This window comes from Mytilus californianus, unplaced genomic scaffold (genome assembly GCF_021869535.1).
Source record: "Mytilus californianus isolate M0D057914Y unplaced genomic scaffold, xbMytCali1.0.p SCAF_1, whole genome shotgun sequence".
Classification (NCBI taxonomy): domain Eukaryota; kingdom Metazoa; phylum Mollusca; class Bivalvia; order Mytilida; family Mytilidae; genus Mytilus; species Mytilus californianus.
In genome coordinates, this window is record NW_026262581.1 from 138,797,045 (window position 1) to 138,814,544 (window position 17,500).

Sequence of the window (17,500 nt, forward strand, 5' to 3'; positions counted from 1 at the left end):
TCCAAACAAAAGGTATATCAAAGTCTATATATATATTAGATGCCAGCATCCAAATGCTGGTGTGTTCAATATGGAACTTTATAAAGCCATATCTGCATCCTGCAAAGATGAAGATGCTATTTCCATATTTTTATGCCCCCGCCGAAGCGGAGGGGGCATTTAGTTTTACCCTTGTCAGTCTGTACGTACGTACGTCCGTACGTCCCAAAATTGGTTTCCGTTCTCTAACTTAAGTTTGCCTCAACCAAACTTATACATAATGCTTATTACCACAAAACACAGATCAAGTTTTAATTTTGGTGGCGTCACTTTAACCTTTCTAGAGTTATGCCCCTTTATAAATGGAAAAATTGCAAAATTTTTCATTTCCGTTCTCTGACTTAAGTTTGCCTCAAGCAAATGTTATGAAACTTGTACACAATGCTTATCACAACAATACACAGATCAAGTTTGAATTTTGGTGGCGTCACTTTTACTGTTCTAGAGTTATGCCCCTTTACAAATGGAAAAATTGCTAAATTTTTCATTTTTTTTCTAAAAATATCAATGATGCCATTGTTCAAGTAATTTGTATATGCCCGTTTACGGGCGTATTATGGTATACCATTGACCGTCTGTCCTTCCGTCGTCAACATGTCGAACATTAACTCAAAAAAGCTTTAACCAATATGCATGAAACTTTGGTGAATTGTTTATATCTATTGACGTGAGCTCCCTTTCGTTTTTTATAAATTCTAGATTTACCGTTTCTGAGTTTTTGGGTTTTATTCATTAAAAAAGGGGGGATTTTCCAGTTTTCCGACAATTACTCAAGAATGCTTTCACCAACTTGCAAGAAATTTTGGTGAATTGTTTATATCTATTGACATGAGCTCCTTTTCGATTTTTATAAATTTTAGATTTTACGTTTCTGAGTTACAGGGTTTTATTCATAAAAAAAGGGTGATTTTCCAGTTTTCGGACAATAACTAAAAAATGCTTTCCGCAGTTCTCTTGAAACTTTGGTGAATTATTTATAGCTATTGATGTAATCTCCCTATTGATTTTCATAAATTTCAAATATGACATTGAGAAGAAAATAACTTTATTTGTTTATAGTCTGACAACAGATTTACTAAGTATTGCGCAACAGCACAGTGTATTGCACAACAGCAAGAAATCTTTGATTGAATGTAAATTCAATTCATATAACCAATTTCAAGTTCTTTGACTACATTTATTCAGAAACCTATAATATGTCAAATATTTAATTACAATCAAATTCAGACCTGTATCAAGCTTGGATATTGTGTCCATTTTTGCCCCAACTGTTCAGGGTTGGACCTCTGCGGGTGTATCCAGCTGCGCTCAGCGAAGCAGTTTATTAAAATTGGAGTTATCTTCCTTTGTCCATGATTATAGTTGAATCAACTACAATCAATGCTTTATACAATGCAATGTTTAATTTTGCCTTCCACTGGTAAAACACAGACCAAGTTGAATTTGGGTAGTGTCACTTTAACCATTATTGAGTGATACCCCTTTATAAATCGAAGAATTGCAAAATTTTCAGTTTCCGTTCTGTAACTTAAGTTTGCCCCAACCAAACATGAAACCTATACACAATACTTATTACCACAAAACTAAGATAAAGTACAAATTTGGGTAGCGTCACTTTTATTGTTCTTGAGTTATGTCCCTTTATAATGCTGTATGCAAGCGGGGGCATCATCTGTGTCCATGGGGACACATTCTCCATTTATTTTGTATAATCCGCCAACACATTTTTAAAATATCCTGTATACAAAAATAATAGTTGTTAATTTTGTATACAGGATATTTTAAAAAAGTGTTGGCGGATTATAAAAATATCCTGTATACAAAAATAATAGTTGTTAATTGTATAAAACAACCTCTCAACTACAAAAAGGTAATGAAAGAATTATATAGGCATCCCATATTTTTTAAAACCAATAAAATTTGTTCAGCAGAATCTGCTACACATAGAGATGAAATGAATCCGTATGCTTGAAGTAAGATTAGCATATGTTGATACTATATTATCATACATGAAATTGAATATTATGTCCAGAACAATGCAAGACATAGAGGTGTATACGAATGAAGGTTATGATAGATCCGAATTTTATTCAGAATGCACCAATAAGAAACCGTAGTTTTTCTTCAATTTATTTACCTTAAACTATTATATCAGCTGCAAAATTATTATCATATGTACGCCTACATTGCATTACACAATGGAAATTAACAATGTATATTTATATAAACGATCAAACTTGTATACTAAATAAATAAATGATTTGGAAAATACATTGAAGGTATAAAAAGTCATGAGAATTCCGAATGCAAAATACGTTGAAGGTATAAAAAGTCATGAGAATTCCTAATGCAATTAGGTTCAATCCGTGCACACTGGTTCAACCCCTACACTTTAACTATAAAATGCATTTTACACTTATTTTATGTTTTTTAGCCGAAAAAAAGGTCCACAAAATTTTTCGCATCGCTCCTTCTTGGTTCCATCTGGGTTCTTTTCTAATGTTCCCTTGAACTTTGGGAAGACAGTGGATCCATCCAATCATTGCATAATAGACAATTGATGGAGAGAATACGGCACCAAAAATGTCCAACCCCCTACATTTTAACTATAAAATGCATTTTACACTTATTTTATGTTTTTTAGCCGAAAAAAAGGTCCAAAAAAATTTTCGCATCGCTCCGCTCGGCAAACTTTTATACTAAGCCACACCTTTCTAAAATCCTGGATCCGCCTCTGTTGATTCATTATTATTCATGGGATTCACTTTTCATGGACTGCAAGGGTGAAGGTAAATCACGCAATTACATGTCTTTAGTCTTAAACGCAAACTTTGGTAAAATCACGATATCAAATATTAATGAAAATACAATTTTTCATCAATCAGTAACAACTGGTACCCTTCACAAAAATAAATGAAAAACGTTAAACTTTGCCATGCTTTTGGAAATTGCAAATCACGTTTCAAATCAATCAACCAATGTAATGATAGACATTATGGGCTTTGATAACATGGTTTATTTAAAGCTGAGATTTGGCATGCAGTATCCTCAAATTATCTTTTACTGTAGAAAATACTGAAGAAAGGTATTATTTGAACCAGATATTCAGTAGACACGGATATTACACACACATTAGTATATTTTTAAAAATACATCTGTAAGCTATTTGTTGTTGGTCTGTAAAGCCTAAATGGTATTTACAGAAAATGACTTTGGGGTCGTGGTAGATATATTCTTGAAGTTGTATGATCAGGGAAAAGGAATATGTTAAACAGTTACACCAGAAATATTCGTCATCTATCGAATAAGTGCAGATTACTAGTTTGCATCACATCCAGTTAGGATGTTTCTTCTCACTTTTCTTTGTTGATGTCCCAAAAATATCAAACAGTTTAATGACATTTAAATGCAGCATGAACTTTTGATTAAACCAAAAACATTGTGTTCAGATTTGACCATTTTATTTCATTCCATGTTTGACATGCACCGGAAACTGGACTTGTATTAAAAGACGCGTACCTTAAGCTTATGAGAGTTATTTTTCTTGATAACGCTCACAAAAACAGACGAGTATTTCATGTTTCATTTCCTTAAAATGAAGGAAAACATTTTTCAGTAGGCTGTTAGCACTTTTGTGTGCAGTGGCTATTTTTTTTTACAACACTATCCATTTTCATCGCCAAATGTATAGTATAGTAATTTTTCTTGAAACTTTATTTAATGAGACATTATTCATATCGTAGTAACACTTGACGACTTATCAGGTAGACCCATGGATATTGTCCACCGCATAAACATTCAGTATCACTTTGTTTCAAAAATCACAAAAAAAAACGGAAAAAAAGATGACTGGAATTATGATGGAATCATGCATTCAGGTACCTGCATATTAATCATTGGAAACTATAGAACATACATACTTTCTGTAATGTCGTGTTTTTAGAGATTGACATTCATCAGAAAAGCTTTAAACCTTAAAAACGAAGGCTAAGGATGTATATGACATGAAAAATTGAAGAACTACATTGGAAAAAAGGAACAGCTACTATCCCTCTCTTCACTCTTTTTAACTCAAACTTCAATGTGAAGGTGATTTAAATAGGACAATAAAAAGATTTTGTAAGATTAATGAAATAATTCTCTATCAGAGACTAAAGTAATGTTTTTGTCCTTTTGACATTCATGCAATTCCCTCAGATTTTGTTGTTTATCTTGGTTTGTATCTTCCCACGAAACGTCCGACAACATTTCCGTCAACTTAACTCGTGAAAGATACAGTTACATTTCTGATATAGGGGTGAATTTTCTGACTGTTTTTACATTCTTTTTTCAGGTAATACTTCTATATCTTACAATTATAGAGCCAGGTGTTTTGCAACTACTCCAATTTAATAAATACTTGTTATATCCACGTCGTTAGGTCGAAAGGTTTTCTTTTGGCAATAAAACCACATATTCTTATTTCTATTTTTTTTTTCTTGGTTTAATACGGAGTATATATATCACTACAAACCAGTTAAAGTCTGAAATAGCCTATATCTGTACTCGACTGTACTGATTTTTACTCGACCAGTCTGAATTGGTCTGAATTTTACTCGACATTACTCGACCGTACTGATTTGTACTTGACCCTTATCTTTGCCATTGAAAATAGTCTGAACTATTACTCGACAAGTCTGAAACAGTCTTAACCCATTCTCGACCTGTACTCGACCAATTTTTTCAGTCTAAACCATACACGACCAAAGGTCTGAACAATACTCGACCAGTCTGAACCATACTTGACCAAAAAACCTATACTTTGTTTTGATTTTAGCTGTTAAAATTAATTTCTTTTTTTCTGACATGACAACAGCCACTATAAAATAAAGATATATATAAAAACATATTTTTACATCCTTACATGATTCTCAGATTTATCAAATAGAGATAGTTAAATTAAATTATCTTATATAATAATTTAATTATATTAATTTTAAAGTTTTAGAGTTTTGTTAAAAAAAGATTTTCTTTTAACTAAAAACCACACCTTTACTGAGGGTAATAAAACCGTATTAAGGTGCTTCTTGTTTGGCGGGTGTTTTTTTTTTCTTTAAACTTAATTTTCCTAAATTCCTAAAAAAAACTATATAAGTTTCATGGTTACATACAATAGTTATATAGCTATCTTTTTAATGAGGTAACAACAGCCAAAAAATCACTGAAATTGTTTTAACCTCATATTAGAAATATATCTATTCTTATTATAACTTGAGATATATTATTTATAATATATATCAAAAAGGGATAAAAAAATTAAAGAAATAGATAAAATTTTTCTTCTGATTAGTGGTAAAGTATAAAGTAATACCTCCTGCTTGGGGCAAACTCATTAAAAAGATCACACCTGGTCAGAGAGTATTAATTTCTAATTAGCATTCATTAAAAATTGCAACATCCTGTAAAACTTAAATCGCAAGGCCTTTTGAATTCACTAGATAAGTAATACACGAGTTTAAGAAAAAAAGGACTTTCTTTTTACCTGTAAAACACATATGTACTGAGGCAATTAAACCTTATTAAAGTGCTTCTTGTATGCCATGTCTTTAATTTTGATAAAAGTTATTTAAACTTAATTGAAATAATTTTTTTCTGCAACTTTGGAACACATTTCCTTATTTAAATGGTTATCAAGGATTGCTATGGAAGTTCTATTATCATGATTATATTAAATTCTTGGTTTTACAAAACAAAGGTGTGATTTTTAAAATTTATTAAGTTGCTTTACATACTATTTCAAATATATTTTTATAAAAAAAAGTGTTCACTGCATTATTAACTAAACTCAACTGACACCATAAATCTATACAAGGCTTAAGTAAATGGTGAAAATTGTCCAGTAACCATAAAATATATCTGAAACATTCAAAAAAATTTGAATAACATTGAAAATATAAGTCACAATTCAGTTTTGAGGTTAATTGATCAGCTTGTTTTATTTTTATTTTAAAGGTAATATATATATATGTAAGTGTTGATAAATATGGTGTTGAATTTATATTATGTTTATTGTGAAATTTTGGTTTCAATGCCATATTGAATACATTTTAAATTTCAAATTGTTGTTCAAATTTCTAGCCAGGGGAAATAGCTGTTAAAGACAGTTCCTAAATTGATGAAATACAATAGATAGATACAAGAATTAGGTCTAGGTTGGTTAAGACTTAGTCGAGTATGGTTCAGACTAGGTCGAGTATGGTTCAGACTAGGTCGGGTATGGTTCAGACTAGGTCGAGCATGGTTCAGACTAGGTCGAGCATGGTTCAGACGAAAATAAAATGGTTAAGTACTGGTCGAGTAAAGGTCAAGTACAAGTTCAGACTGATAAGTATGGTTCAGACTACAGTCGAGTATTAACAAGTAAATTTGAGACCAATTCAGACAGGTCGAGTAAAAATCAGTACAGTCGAGTACAAATATAGGCCATTTCAGACTTTTACTGGTTTGTAGTGTATGTAACCATGAAAGACTGCACCATGTGTAAGATAAATGAATAAGAAAACAAATATCTTAAAGCTGTCTTTATTGGAATTTGGCTATTCTCTATGGATCATTTTTGGTTGAATACACTAGTAAAATCAAAATTGGTTGTCTAATGAAATATCAGGAAGAATTGTTGTTTTACAATAATGTAGGTTGAAGTGTCATCTAAAGATTATTTTAAACTGATTTCGAAACATTTTTCTTTTTCTTTTTTGTCAAATGAACGAATTGTAACATGTATAATGCACAATTGTAAAGAAGTCTAATACAGAATTATAATTTATTACGTAATTTACAAAGTTTCTAAAGATAACTAGTTCGAAAGTTCAATAATTGGTTTTCACTGTGACACTGGCCGAGATCTGACGAATTCTGGTGTTACCGAATTCTCACATGAACACGTGATCGTATAGCGATATAACTGTTCAGTCCTGATGGAGTACATTGTACATTCGGATATTAAATGCATTAGTTCCAGCCTACCCACGAGGGGAGAGACTTGGTGGAATCTCCTGTCGGAATCTGCCGTTCTAGTCCAAAGCTGGATCTTATATAGTTCAGAGGGGTCATCAATCAGCTTTCCACAATAGCTCATAACTGTCGGTATAGTTAATAAAGTAGTCTAGCTGTTGAATAATACATGTACTAGGTCAAGCATCGGACAATGCAATTAACATCTGCAGGATACATGTTATTTAAGCCGTGGACATTGTCATTAATTTTCTGCAAGGTATATGTACTATGATATTCGTGCACATTGTTATTAAGTGTCTACAGGATACATGTACTTGTATCAGTTAAGTTATATTTGAATACACATTGGTACATATTGTTCTCTCCCCAATTGTGTAACATATTTCCTCCCCTGGCAATAAGAACGAAAGTTCGGTAAAATAAGATAGTCCTTCTTCATTTATGCGATTATAAATTCTGTAGTTCCTTGTTAAGTTTCGGTAACCATCACCACATATATAGTTCAATAAAATTCGCAAGCCCAACATCTGGATACATAGAGTTCATAAAATTCATAAAGTTCAATATCTGGATATATAGTTCATATGATTCATAAAGTTCAATATTTGGGTATATATTGTTCATATTTTTCCCGTCACCATCATAGCATATTGTTCCTCAGCTACTGGAAAGTGTGCAATTCTTTGTACAAGTGTCGGTCATCATCTGCTAGTGAATTCGGTCATCAATGTTTTAAGGTTTACACTCTAGTCCAATTACTAAGTTGTTGACGTATCTAGCTCTAGGTACATCTTTCTCAAGAGACTATTAACATCGGTCTTCGGTTAAGTTTCGTCCCTGATAAATGGCGCAGAGGAAGACATCTCTCTGGAAACAGTAACATCTGTTCCAACCAATTGCATTGACACCATTTTGTACCCATCGTTCATGGCATTAGAACCAGAACTCACACTTTTCTTTTTAGCTAACCAAGATATATTCTTCATAATTTAACAGTACAAAATATGGCTATTCCAATCATGATTGCACTTAATCCCACGGATAAACATACTCCCCAATTTGGAAATTCAATATCGTTTTCAATTCCCCTTAAATTTCTTTAATTTATCAATTAAAGTATTACGATGGTTTGTTTAATCGCCTTTAGTTCACTTGGTTATTCAAGCCTAGCAAAATTTATGTAAACCAATTTCTAGGTATAATCAATACGTTCTCTTAAATATTGAATTATCTGGTTAAAACAAAAAACAAAAGGGAGAAAAAAACTTCTACAATTTTGAGAATCCTACATAATAAAGAGATGTTTATTTACACAAGACATAAGAAATATATTTATAAATTTATAATCAAATAAGTTCAATTCGACTCCTACACCTACATGATACCTATAAAAAAAAATTACTAAAAATTATATGTGTTACTTTGTTACCAACTGTAATACTTTTACTTCTTTAACTTTAGTTTCTCATTAATAAATCTTAACGCTAAATATAGACCACAGATTAATTCTCATCACTCTTAAAAAACATTTAAGATTCAATTGATAAAATTTTAACTACGTCTTGTGCAATTTGTTACTGACTCTATATTTCATTTTTGACAACACCTCGTTGCGAAAAAAAATGTCTTTCTCCGTAATCTATTACATTTTTCAAAAAAATTGTATATAGTTTCATCATCATAATCTTTCCTTTCTTTTTTATATATATATAATATTTTTTTTAATTGCTTTAAAACTTCTGCAACCTACTGCCTATCTTTTTATACATTTCAATATGACTAAATGTATATGTTGAGATTTGTTTAGCCTATTGAAATAGCGTTCCTACTATATTGAAATCAAGAAGGAATATTTCGCTCCTTAAAATTGTATTTTAGCAGTCCGGCAAGACCTAACCATGATATAAATATTTAAATGAAAAGTCTAAATGAAATTCCGTCTTTTGTCCAAGATTATGACACTTAATTTGTGTAAAACACTTATGTCTAAATTTACGACAAAGTCTAGAATAATATATGCAAAATATTAAAATACATTAAAACAATTGACTTACTAAAATGTTGTTTAAAAACTATTTTCACACTGCACAGTCTAAATAGTCCGGTCATATTTTATTCATTCTAATTCGTTTAAAACTTAACTTTCATCTTAAAAACTAAAACAATTTAAAGTTGATTTTTATGCTTATTCATGAACAAAACACATTGTTAAGACTCTTTTTTTTTCAACTCCTAAATTAATTATTTTCTTATTCTTATTTTAATTTCTGATGGTAATCCTCATAAGTGTTTATGAAAAATTTTCAATTTTACTTTAATGCTAGTTTTCCTTTGATATCCATTATCTATTTCACTTACATTTTTTGTCATTAGTCATGCAGTTCATATGTTTCTCATTTTTTACAAATATCAATCTACCACAAAAATACTGTAAATCCCTTCGGGCAAAACACATCAACATTTATCTTTAATGTGCTATTTTCTGAAGATACTTCTCTTTATCTATTAACATTATGTAAATAGGCGTAATCTAACACCAAAAACAACCTGCACCATTTAATTACTTAACATCACTTATGTTTATCATCCGAAGAAGGGGTTGGAATCTAAAATTATAGACAATTTGTTTGCTCTAAACAAACGTGCATACACACTACCCAATTGCGTAAACCATAATCGTCAATGGCTATAACATCGCAAACATATGAACCCACAATGTACCATTAACTTCATCTACCAAAGGTTCTAAATCAACCTTCATATATACCGGTGCTCTACCATTTTTACGTAAGATATATATTTTCTAGAATAATTGAATGTATCTTCAAGAAAACAACCCATAATATGACCAAAAACCATAAATACGAAAAAATGCTATAGTATCAGGCATTTTAGTTTTTTTACATATGTACTCTAAACGAAAAACTAGCTTCTTCAAACTTAAAAAAAAAGTTTCATTTTTAAGAATCATACTTATTATATATCGTATCCTATCTATTAAATAACTGCATATAAAAATAACTAAAAAAATATCTTCAATTGCTTTAAGAATATGTGTATTCATAATTCTTAAATTGACGTACAATTTCTAAAAATACTAAAAAAAAATCGTGCGAACCACAGCTCGTGAACAAACTTCTGATTTTAAGCCTTTTAAATATACGGCCTCACTCCCTTAAAAATTAAAAACTGTACTTAACAAGTGCCATTCCTTGAAAAGCCATTTCTACTTTTTGCGCTGACATAGAAATATCTTGATTGTCCACAAAGAAAAAATGAAAGTAACTTAGTTCTTACGTTTTATATTCCTTTGCGTTATTTTAGCCAATCCAAGTCGATCCTGGTCTAAACGGCATCAAATTTACGACTTGTAACGAAGTCAGTAAGTGGATAAATAAATTTTATTATGTAATTACAAAGTTAAGACTGTTTCTAAAGTTCAAATGTTCGATTGTTCACAAACTGTCTTTAAAGTTCAAAATTGTTCGAATGTTCATATCTTCACACGGACACGTGATCGTATAGTGGTATAACTGTTCGGTCCTGACTGAGTAATTCGGATGGTTAGTGAATTAATTCCAGCCTACCCACAAGGGGGGGAGACCTTGGCGGAATCTCCTGTCGGAATCTGCCGTTCTAGTCCAAAGCTGGATCTTATATAGTTCAGAGGGGTCATCAATCAGCTTTCCACAATAGCTCATAACTGTCGGTATAGTATAAAGTAGTCTAGCTGTTGAATAATACATGTACTAGGTCAAGCATCGGACAATGCAATTAACATCTGCAGGATACATGTTAATTAAGCCGTGGACATTGTCATTAATTTTCTGCAGGGTATATGTACTATAATATTCATGCACATTGTTATTAAGTGTCTACAGGATACATGTACTTGTATCAGTTAAGTTATATTTGAATACACATTGGTAAATATTGTTCTCTCCCCAATTGTGTAACACAATTTTATTGTAATTGAATTTGTAAATTGTGTATCTCTATATATTGCAAAGCAAAATCAATTGAGAAAACAAAATCTGTCAAGTGTACAATAATGATCAAATTCAACTAATACATGTACAATGATGCATTGAGACCAACTTTATCAATTTATTTTGAATCCATTACAAATTCTGAGGGCACCAATTACGGTTCTTTAATATGATTGACACACAATGTTAGAAACATAGCAAAATTATCCGATACTTGGGCGTTAACTTGAAACGTTCAGTGCAATTATGAAAATAATGGTGTATAAAAAAATTACATCCGAGACAGATTTCTGTATTTACCTGCATGCGTTTAATCTGATTTAACCGTTGCTGAAACAATGGTAAATAGACAAAACAAAAACATGATAAATACAATTAGACAATAAGACAAAAGTACAAAAGATGTTTGGGTGACAATGCAAAAAAACAAAATAAAAATAGAGAGATTAAGGATGTTATATAATACAAATCACAAATTACAATCTACATTTAAAGGTAACCAGTACATATCAGATTCATAGTTGTTAACCAACAAAACCCACCTTTTCATTAATAGTTCTTGTAAATTTAGAAAGATTTCTTAGTTTTTACCTTTTATAATAAAGATCCCTGACCTCAAAGTAATACAATGGTTAATATGTGTCCTATCATTACAAGCTCTCCTTTCAACAAAGCAATATCAAGAGGGTAGTGATATTCGTCTCAAATATCCTAAGATTTGCACAGTTGACAACATTTGTTTCTTCTTGAAATGTTCAATCTTCTTCCACATTTAAATTGTAGCTAATGATTAACCATTCTTAATTTGCAGAGGGTGAACATATCCATGTCTTAAAAATTAAAATAGTTTTCAAAAAAGTATAAATTTTACAATTCAGTGTTTACATCAACATTTGAAATCAAGGTTTGAATTGGTTCTGCAATGTAAACCTGTAAATTTGAGCCAATTGTGTTTATAGCATGTATTGACTAACATTTGAAAGAAGAACCACAATTGTTTAAAATATGTTCTATATAATAAAGCCATGCAGAACGGAAATGGTTTGCCTGAGCTAGTTAAGTCGCCAAAACGGAGTTTTGGGGACTTTATGTTTTTGTCCTGTTTCTTATTATGGCACCCTCAACGGTGTTGGGGTGACATATTGTTATTCTACGTTTCTTTTTATGGCACCCTCAACGGAGTTGGGGTGACATACTGTTATTCTACGTTTCTTTTTTTTCTTATTTTTCTTCCACACATTTTGTCCGCGCGAGTTCTTGGAATCCAATGGACCAATGTTGATGGAACTCTACTATAATGAGGACCCCCTTTGTAAAGTTGTGCACCTTGCTATGGAATGGTAAAAAATGGCCGCCGTTTCCATGGAAACAGCAAAAATGCGAAAAATATCAAAGTGTTCCAAACTGGAAGAAACTCCACAGGAATGGTAACTGGCATGTGCTGATTTGCAGTTTGACTTCGGAATTTTCAAAATGGCTGCCGTTACCATGGAAACAGCTAAAATATAAAAAATTCTAACTCCTTCGTTATAAGACCCAACTGCATGAAACTTTATGAAAATGTTACCCGTTATGCTAAGATGTCAAGACAATATTTGGACAGTCCAAAATGGCCGCCGTTGTCATGGAAACTGGGGGCAAGTTTTACATTGACCCTATGGGAATATGCATAAAATCTGCATTTGTTAAAGAGTATTTCACCAAAGTAAATGAAACTTTATTGATATATAACATGACATGTGGCAATGAGATGTCTGCTTTTAGAATTTTGGAATCATCCACTGTAACCATGGAAACAGCAAAAATGTCCAAAATTTCAAAATAATCAAAATGCTGCAAACTGGATGAAACTTTACAGAAATGGTAACTGGCATGGGCAGAGTTGCATTTTGAAGTTGGAATTTTCAAAATGGCCGCCGTAACCATGGAAACAGCAAACATGTCCAAAATTTCAAAATGCTCCAAACTTAATGAAACTTTACGAAAATGATAATTTGCATGTGTAGATGCACTCTTTGACTTTGGAATTTTCTAAATGGCTGCCGCTCGCCTGGCAATGGGGGAAGGGTGCCATCCGCTATTGCTTGCAATGGCAAATCTAGTTATTTTTTTTATTATTATTATTTTTATTATTATTTTTCTTCCACACTTTTTTGTCCAGTCTGGATCTTGGAATTGAATGGACCCAAGTTGATGGAACTATACAATAATGTTAACCACCATGTGAAGATTTGCATTTAGAGGTTGGCACTTTCAAAATGGCTGCCGTTGCCATGGAAACAGCAAAAATGCGAAAACAATGAAAGTGTTCCAAACTTAATGAAACTTTACATAAATGGTTACTGGCATGTTAAGAGTTGCAGTTTGACTTTGGAATTTTCAAAATGGCCGCCGTTACCACGGAAACAGCAAAGATGTCAAAAATTCAAAATGCTCCAAACTTCATGAAAATTTACAAAAATGTTAATGGGCATGTGCAGATGTGCTCTTTGACTTTGGAATTTTAAAAATGGCTGTCGTTACCCTGGCAATGGGGGGACGAGGGTGCCATCCGTTATTGCTAGCAATTACAAATCTAGTTAAGTCGCCAAAACGGAGTTTTGGGGACTTTATGTTTTTGTCCCGTTTCTTATTATTATTATTATTATTATTATTATTATTATTATTATTATTATTATTATTATTATTAACCCTAATTTGTCCGACCATTTTCTTCCAATCCTTAAATGATGGAAACTTTATATTTGGTATGATAATGGGGTAGTATCCCTAGGGGTGCATTCACTATTTTTTTATTTCAAATGGGGGTCAACTTGGCACTATTTAGGTGCCAGAACATGGGTGGGGTCATTTTTCGACTATTGATTCGCTACTGGTAGAACCTTTAAGTTTTGTGTAATACAAGAGACCGATGTCCAGGTGTCCATTCCACATTTTTTATTTCAGCCCGGGGTCATCTTGGCATTATTTTGGGGGTCAATTTTCATGGAACATTCTAGAACAATAGTCATGTGATTAGTCATGTGATAGTGTTGAATTATCCCAATGCACTTTTTATGTTATACAATGAGAGATTATTACAGGTAGCACCATATGTAGCTGTAATTCGACTTTGGAATTTTTAAAATGGCCGCCGTTACCATGGAAACTGCAAAAATGTGATTTTTTTTTAAAAATGCTTTAAATTTAATGAAATCTTACAGAGATGTTAACGAGTGTATATAGATTTGGAATTTGACTATGGAATTTCCAAAATGGCCGCCGTTGCCATGGAAACAACAAAAATGCGAAAAATCTAGATTTGGTCCAATCTTTATGAAACTTGACAGTTATGTGACCTGTCATGTGTGGATGTGCCATCCGACTTTGGAATTTTCAAAATGGCTGCCGTTACCATGGAAACTGCAAAAATGTCGAAAAATTCAAAATGCTTCAAACTATATGAAACTTAACACAAATGTTGACTGTCTTATGTAGATTGGCATTTGACTTTGGAATTTCCAAAATGGCCACCGTAACCATGGAAACACGAATCCCTAAATTTGAAAATTGGTCCAATTTTTATGAAACTTGTAAGTAATGTGACCTGTCATGTCTAGATGTGCTATCTGACTATGAAATTTCAAAATGGCTGCCGTTACCATGGAAACAGCAGAACAATGGTTGGGGGCCGTTTTGGCGACTTTTGTGTTAGCATCCTAACACAGGATTACTTGTTATTATTATTATTATTATTGTTATTATTATTCTTAACCCTAATTTGTTCGACCATTTTCTTCCAAGCCTTAAATGATGGAAACTTTATATTTGGTATGATGTTTGGGTAGTATCCCTAGGGGTGCATTTACTATTTATTATTTCAAATGGGGGTCAACTTGGCACTATTTGGGGACCGGTACATGGGTGGGGTCATTTTTCGACTATTGATTCGCTACTGGTAGAACCTTTAACTTTTGTGTAATACAAGAGACCGATGTCCAGGTGTCCATTCCACATTTTTTATTTCAGCCCGGGGTCATCTTGGCATTATTTTAGGGGGTCAATTTTCATGGAACATTCTAGAACAATAGTCATGTGATTAGTCATGTGATAGTGTTGAATTATTCCTATGCATTTTTTATGTTATATAATGATAGATTATTACAGGAAGCACCATATGTAGCTGTAATTCGACTTTGGAATTTTTAAAATGGCCGCCGTTACCATGGAAACTGCAAAAATGTGATTTTTTTTTAAAATGCTTCAAATTTAATGAAATTTTACAGAGATGTTAACGATTGTATGTAGATATGGAATTTGACTATGGAATTTCCAAAATGGCCGCCGTTGCCATGGAAACAACAAAAATGCGAAAAATTTAGATTTAGTCCAATCTTTATGAAACTTGACAGTTATGTGACCTGTCATGTGTGGATGTGCCATCCGACTTTGGAATTTTCAAAATGGCTGCCGTTACCATGGAAACTGCAAAAATGTCAAAAAATTCAAAATGCTTTAAACTTAATGAAACTTTACACAAATGTTGACTGTCTTATGTAGATGTGGCATTTGACTTTGGAATTTCCGAAGTGGCCACCGTAACCATGGAAACACGAATCCCTAAATTTGAAAATTGGTCCAATTTATATGAAACTTGTGAGTAATGTGACCTGTCATGTGTAGATGTGCTATCTGACTATGAAATTTTAAAATGGCTGCCGTTACCATGGAAACAGCAGAAAAATGGTTGGGGGCCGTTTTGGCGACTTTTGTGTTAGCATCCTAACACAGGATTACTTGTTATAATATAACATTATACATAATAGAACACAATTTACTGTCCGTGATCTGTAGAATTTGAATCCAGTTCGATACAAATCTGAAATTAATATCTATGTTTGAAAGATATCGTTCAAGCACTACTTAAATAACCGTTTTGTTGGGACGACGATTTAACATACAGGATAAGGTTGCAAAATTTCAAATGAACTTTTCTAGTATATTATTATTTCCCAATCCCCAAAAACATAAAGATCCACCATTCTATATTTTTTCCAGAATCAGATATTATGTTTAAATACTTAAAAAGTACATCAATAAACTGATAATTTGTTGATTTTATATATTCATTTATAGTTTTTGTCATTGGCGCACGCTTTATTTTTTTTAACGATTATAAGCGGACTTTGTTTTAACTTGTTATTTGTCTACTTTGGTTTCATTTACATTACCTAGCAAGCAAGCACTAATATGATATAAGGACATGCCTCTAGTTGGCTCATATGCTATTGCTTATTTAATATATTCCCATATTATTTTCGATCACCTTTCTGTAACTCGTCAAACTGTTTTCTCAAATCTTTTCTTTATTCATTTAGAGTTTTGTTCATAGTTTTTTCTTTTTTTTTCTATTGCTTTGGCCAAACTATTCTTGTCATCCGACTCTATTTTTTTGCGATAATCTTTTCGGTAATTTCGTCTAGCAATTTTACAATCAGCATTAGACAAATGCTTTATTGCTGTCTTTAGTGGTGTTTTATTGGAGGTACTAAGATTGGTTCTCGTCCGTCGCAGACGATTTGAAGAAGTGTCAATAAAAATATTTCAATAAAAGTAAATAGTAAATAAAGTTTTGTGTAACACATTCGTTTTTGTCGAGTTCTTTGAGCATGTTGTCAATCTTTACAAAGTGAAAAATAGCAATATTTTAGAGACCGTTTTTTATTCGGATTGGTCTTTTTTTTTATTCAAAATTAGTGTTTTAATGCTTAGATATTCATAAAATTTTCATAACGAGACTTAAGTGTTTATTCGTGCAATTCATTCAGATAGTTTTCTAAGAAGTTGGAATAACATTCATTGAAATTAATTAGCGACATGCAAATTTCCACCATGGTTTTGTTTTGGTAAGATAGTTTTCGAATGAGAAAATCACCAAAAGCAATTTATTTTGTCTTTTCAGAGGTATTTCTGTTTTCTTATTATATATGTCGTGAGCTCTTGTGTCATAACTCTTCATTTCTTTTTCGATAGACTCTGAAATAGAATTTAGACCAAACATATAGGGTAAATATTAATATACTATTTGACAAACCTTAGTTTTATGGACACTTACATCCGTATCGTAAAAACATAACCAAATTTTGACTACCTTTTACACCAATATGGAATGATAAAAACTGAGTATCAAAAAATAAACTGGCGGAGGAATTTTTCCAATCGCAAGACTTGATTCTATTCAAGCAAAATGTAAATGTCCAATTGTGATTAATATAGCATGCAGTCACAGCTGAAATTCAAATATAATTAAAGATGTAAACATTCATTATTAGATTATATTTTATTTTTATCATATCAAAGATCTTTTTACACGAAATAAATGAATAAAAGAATTACTGGAGCACTAAACTTTTTTTTTTGTCTTGCAAAATGTTTTAAAATTATACATAATATATATATATATATATATATATATATATATATATATATATATTTGA

The 17,500-nt window shown here is 31.8% G+C and overlaps 1 long non-coding RNA gene across 3 annotated transcripts in view; it reads right to left on the reverse strand.

Moving 5' to 3' along the window:
* LOC127736750 (uncharacterized) overlaps positions 1-17,241 on the reverse strand; it is a 43,848-nt gene extending 26,607 nt beyond the window's left edge. For 2 of the 3 annotated variants that reach the window (XR_007999156.1, XR_007999159.1), the window contains exon 1: positions 17,098-17,230. This is a non-coding gene — a long non-coding RNA (uncharacterized LOC127736750). Of the gene's footprint in view, positions 1-17,097 lie in introns of all 3 variants that reach the window. The other variant, XR_007999164.1, reaches the window with a different exon arrangement.
* Between the last annotated feature and the right edge of the window lie 259 nt (positions 17,242-17,500).